The 6,000-nt window shown below is 41.7% G+C and overlaps 1 non-coding gene across 1 annotated transcript; it reads right to left on the minus strand.

Annotated features, from left to right (window-relative positions):
- Nucleotides 1–1,153: 1,153 nt before the first annotated feature.
- On the minus strand, nucleotides 1,154–1,261 carry LOC112725561 (small nucleolar RNA R71). Its single transcript, XR_003164662.1, has one exon. It is a non-coding gene; the product is annotated as a small nucleolar RNA R71 (small nucleolar RNA).
- Between the last annotated feature and the right edge of the window lie 4,739 nt (nucleotides 1,262–6,000).

The raw sequence follows: 6,000 nt of genomic DNA on the forward strand, positions 1-6,000 counted from the left end.
CTAGAATCATATCTTGTGATTTTTTATGAATCAAGTCATTAATTGAGATTTTAAAAATCAAATCTTTTTCAAAAACTAATCTCAATCATATCTTTTCAAAAATATCTTCTTATCTTATCTTTTTCAAAGATATCTTTTCAAAATATCTTTTCTAACTTCCTAACTTCTTATCTTCTCAAAATTTGTTTCAACTAACTAACTAACTTTTTGTTTGTTTCTTATCTTTTTCAAAACTACCTAACTAACTAACTCTCTCTCTCATTTTCGAAAATATCTCTCCCCTTTTTCAAAATTTCTTTTTAATTTATTAATTATTTTAATTTTTAAAACTTAATTTTCGAAAATTACTAACAATTTTTCAAAAACCATTTTCAAAAATCACTAACTCCTTTTCAAAAATAATTTTCGAAAATTCCCTCCTTCTCTCTCATTCTATTCTATTTATTCATTCATATCCTAACATCTCATCTCACATCTCTTCCATTCGTACAGTTGCATTTCTTCCTTTACATCACATTCTTTGTCTCCCCCTTCTCTTCCACTCACAAAGGGATCCCTATACTGTGGTATAGAGGATCTCTATTATTATTATCATTTTTCTGGCCATTCTTCCTTGTCATATGAGCAGGAGCAAGGATAAGAACACTCTTGTGGAAGCAGATCCAGAACCTGAAAGGACTCTGAAGAGAAAATTAAGAGAAGCTAAAATACAACAATCCAGAGATAACCTTTCAGAAATTTTCGAACAAGAAAAGGAGATGGCAGCCGAAAATAATAATAATGAAAGGAGGATGCTTGGTGACTTTACTGCACCTAATTCCAATTTACATGGAAGAAGCATCTCCATTCCTGCCATTGGAGCAAACAACTTTGAGCTGAAACCTCAATTAGTTTCTCTGATGCAGCAGAACTGCAAGTTTCATGGACTTCCATCTGAAGATCCTTTTCAGTTCTTAACTGAATTCTTGCAGATATGTGATACTGTTAAGACTAATGGAGTAGATTCTGAAGTCTACAGGCTCATGCTTTTCCCTTTTGCTGTAAGAGACAGAGCTAGATTATGGTTGGATTCTCAACCTAAAGACAGCCTGACTCTTGGGATAAGCTGGTCACGGCTTTCTTAGCCAAGTACTTTCCTCCTCAAAAGCTGAGCAAGCTTAGAGCTGATGTTCAAACCTTCAGACAGAAAGAAGGTGAATCTCTCTATGAAGCTTGGGAAAGATACAAACAGTTGACCAAAAAGTGTCCTTCTGACATGCTTTCAGAATGGACCATCCTGGATATATTCTATGATGGTTTATCTGAGCTATCAAAGATGTCACTGGACACCTCTGCAGGTGGATCCATTCACCTAAAGAAAACGCCTGCAGAAGCTCAAGAACTCATTGACATGGTTGCTAATAACCAGTTCATGTACACTTCTGAAAGGAATCCTGTGACTAATGGGACGCCTATGAAGAAGGGAGTTCTTGAGGTTGATACTCTGAATGCCATATTGGCTCAGAACAAAATATTGACTCAGCAAGTCAATATGATTTCTCAGAGTCTGCATGGAATGCAAGCTGCATCCAACAGTACTCAAGAGGCATCTTCTGAAGAAGAAGCCTATGATCCTGAGAACCCTGCAATAGCAGAGGTAAATTATTTAGGTGAACCTTATGGAAACACCTATAACTCAACATGGAGAAATCATCCAAATTTCTCATGGAAGGATCAGAAGCCTCAACAAGGCTTTAACAATGGTGGAAGAAACAGGTTTAGCAATAGCAAACCTTTTCCATCATCAACTCAGCAACAGACAGAGAACTCTGAACAAAATGCTTCTAATTTAGCAAATCTAGTCTCTGATCTATCTAAGGCCACTGTAAGTTTCATGAATGAAACAAGGTCTTCCATTAGAAATCTGGAAGCACAAGTGGGCCAGCTGAGTAAAAGGATCACTGAAATCCCTCCTAGTACTCTCCCAAGCAATACAGAAGAGAACCCAAAAGGAGAGTGCAAGGCCATTGACATAAGCGCCATGGCCGAACCTGTAAGGAAAGGAGAGGACGTGAATCCCAAGGAAGAAGACCTCCTGGGATGTCCAGTGATCAATAAGGAGCTTCCCTCTGGGGAATCAAAGGACTCTGAGGCTCATCTAGAGACCATAGAGCTTCCATTGAACCTCCTTATGCCCTTCATGAGCTCTGATGAGTATTCCTCTTCTGAAGAGAATGAGGATGCCACTGAAGAGCAAACTGCCAAGTTTCTTGGTGCAATCATGAAGCTGAATGCCAAATTGTTTGGCATTGATGCTTGGGAAGTTGAACCTCCCTTGTTCATCAATGAACTAAGTGATCTGGATCAACTGACATTGCCTCAGAAGAGACAGGATCCTGGAAAGTTCATAATACCCTGTACCATAGGCACCATGATCTTTAAAGCTCTGTGTGACCTTGGTTCAGGAATAAACCTCATGCCCCTCTCTGTAACAGAGAAACTGGGAATCTATGGGGTGCAAGCTGCTAAAATCTCACTAGAGATGGCAGACAGCTCAAGAAAACAGGCTTATGGACAAGTAGAAGATGTATTAGTAAAGGTTGAGGGCCTTTACATACCTACTGATTTCATAGTCCTGGATACTGGAAAGGAAGAGGATGAATCCATCATCCTAGGAAGACCTTTCCTGGCCACAGCAAGAGCTGTGATTGATGTTGACAGAGGTGAAATAGTCCTTCAATGGAATGAGAACTCCCTTGTATTCAAAACTCAAGGATATCCCTCTGCAACCATGAGGAGGAAGTAGGAAAAGCTTCTCTCCAAGCAGAGTCAAGCAGAGCCCCCACAGTCAAACTCTAAGTTTGGTGTTGGGAGGCCACAACCAAACTCTAAGTTTGGTGTTGAACTCCCATATCCAAACTCTAAGTTTGGTGTTGGAGAGTCTCAACAAAGCTCTGCACATCTGTGAGGCTCCATGAGAGCCCACTGTCAAGCTATTGACATTAAAGAAGCGCTTGTTGGGAGGCAACCCAATGTTTATCTAATTCTTATTTTTCATGTTTTCTTAGGTTCATGATCATGTGGAGTCACAAAATAAATAGAAAAATTGAAAACGGAATCAAAAACAGCAGAAGAAAAATCACACCCTGGAGGAGCATCTGTCTGGCGTTCAGCGCCAGAACAGAGCATGGTTCTGGCGCTGAACGCCCAAAATGGGCAGCTTCTGGGCGCTGAACGCCAGAACAGGCATGGTTCTGGCGTTCAACGCCAGAAATGGCACACAAATGGGCGTTGAACGCCCAAAATGGCCACCAACCTGGCGCTGAACGCCCAGAGTTGGGTACAAAGGCATTTTTACATGCCTAATGGGTGTAAGGATGTAAATCCTTGAACACCTCAGGATCTGTGGACCTCACAGGATCCACTCAGGATCTGTGGACCCCACAGGATCCACTCAGGATCTGTGGACCCCACAGGATCCCCACCTACCTCCACTCACTTCTTCTCACCACTCTCTTTCACACAACCCCATAAACACTCTTCCCTAAAAACCCCTCACCAATCACATCAATCTCTCTTCCCCACTAAACCTTCACCACTCACATCCACCCACTCTTCCCAATAAACCTACCTCATAAACTCCACCTACCTTCAAAATTCAAAACCAATTTCCCACCCAAACCCACCCATATGGCCGAACCTTTATCCCCCTCCCTTCCCTATATAAAGACCTCCATTCTTCATCAAATTCACACAACACACCCCTCTACACTCCTCTTGGCCAAAACCTCCTATCACTCTCCCTCTCCATATTTCTTCTTCTTCTTCTTCTATTCTTTTGTTTATTGCTCGAGGGCGAGCAATATTCTAAGTTTGGTGTGGTAAAAGCATAGCTTTTTTGTTTTTCCATTACCATTGATGGCATCTAAGACCGGAGAATCCTCTAGAAGAGGGAAAGGGAAGACAAAAGCTTCCACATCCGAGTCATGGGAGATGGAAAGGTTCATCTCCAAAGCCCATCAAGACCACTTCTATGATGTTGTGGCCAAGAAAAAGGTGATCCCTGAGGCCCCTTTTAAACTCAAAAGAAATGAGTATCCGAAGATCCGACATGAAATTCAAAGAAGAGGTTGGGAAGTTCTAACAAATCCCATCCAACAAGTCGGCATCCTAATGGTTCAAGAGTTCTATGCCAATGCATGGATCACCAAGAACCATGATCAAAGTAAGAACCCGGATCCAAAGAACTATGTTACAATGGTTCGGGGGAAATACTTGGATTTTAGTCCGGAAAATATGAGGTTGGCGTTCAACTTGCCATACATGGAAGAGAACGCACGCCCCTACACAAGCAGAGTCAACTTTGATCAAAGGTTGGACCAAGTCCTTATGGACATATGTGTAGAAGGAGCTCAATGGAAGATTGACTCCAAAGGCAAGCCGGTTCAACTAAGAAGATTGGACCTCAAGCCTATAGCTAGAGGATGGTTGGAGTTTATTCAATGCTCAATCATTCCCACTAGCAACCGGTCTGAAGTTACTATAGACCGAGCCATCATGATCCATAGCATCATGATTGGAGAAGAGGTGGAAGTTCATGAGATTATACCTCAAGAACTCTACAAGGTGGCTGACAAGTCCTCCACCATGACAAGTCCCGCTCATATGATTGAAGCTCTGTTTCATTGATAGTTTGGAATTTGTAGTATATTTTCTTCTTTTTATCCTATTTGATTTTCAGTTGCTTGGGGACAAGCAACAATTTAAGTTTGGTGTTGTGATGAACGGATAATTTATACGCTTTTTGGCATTGTTTTTAGTATGTTTTTAGTAGGATCTAGTTACTTTTAGGGATGTTTTCATTAGTTTTTATGTTAAATTCACATTTCTGGACTTTACTATGAGTTTGTGTGTTTTTCTGTGATTTCAGGTATTTTCTGGCTGAAATTGAGGGACTTGAGCAGAAATCAGATTCTGAGGTTGAAAAAGGACTGCTGATGCTGTTGGATTCTGACCTCCCTACACTCAAAGTGGCTTTTCTGGAGCTACAGAACTCGAAATGGCGCGCTTCCAATTGCGTTCGAAAGTAGACATCCAGGGCTTTCCAGCAATATATAATAGTCCATCCTTTGGCCAAGAATTGACGATGTAAACTGGCGTTCAACGCCAGCCTTCTGCCCAAATCTGGCGTCCAGCGCCAGAAAAGGATCCAAAACCAGAGTTGAACGCCCAAACTGGCACAGAAACTGGCGTTCAACTCCACAAATGGCCTCTGCACGTGCTACACTTAAGCTCAGCCCAAACACACACCAAGTGGGCCCCGGAAGTGGATTTATGCATCAATTACTTACTCATGTAAACCCTAGTGACTAGTTTATTATAAATAGGACCTTTTACTATTGTATTAGGCATCTTTTGATCATCTTAGGATCTTAGGACCATCTTGGAACGCATTGTTCTTAGACCATAGGGGCTGGCCATCTCGGCCATGCCTGGACCTTCACTCATGTATTTTTAATGGTAGAGTTTCTACACTCCATAGATTAAGGTGTGGAGCTCTGCTGTTCCTCAAAGATTAATGAAAGTACTACTATTTTCTATTCAATTCTTCTTATTTCGCTTCTAAGATTTCCATTCGCACCCAAGAACGTGATGAAGGTGATGATTATGTGTGACGCTCATCACTATCTCCCCTATGAACGCGTGCCTGACAAACACTTCTGTTCTACATGAAATAAGCTAGAATGAGTATCTCTTAGATCTCCTAACCAGAATCTTCGTGGCGTAAGCTAGAATGATGGCGGCATTCAAGAGAATCCGGAAGGTCTAAACCTTGTCTGTGGTATTCTGAGTAGGATTCAATGATTGAATGACTGTGACGAGCTTCAAACTCGCGATTGCTGGGCGTTAGTGACAGACGCAAAAGGAGGGTGAATCCTATTCCAGCATGATCGAGAACCGACAGATGAATAGCCGTGCCGTGACAGGGTGCGTGAGCATATTATTCACTGAGAGGAGGGG

Source organism: Arachis hypogaea, chromosome 11 (genome assembly GCF_003086295.3).
Source record: "Arachis hypogaea cultivar Tifrunner chromosome 11, arahy.Tifrunner.gnm2.J5K5, whole genome shotgun sequence".
Classification (NCBI taxonomy): Eukaryota; Viridiplantae; Streptophyta; class Magnoliopsida; order Fabales; family Fabaceae; genus Arachis; species Arachis hypogaea.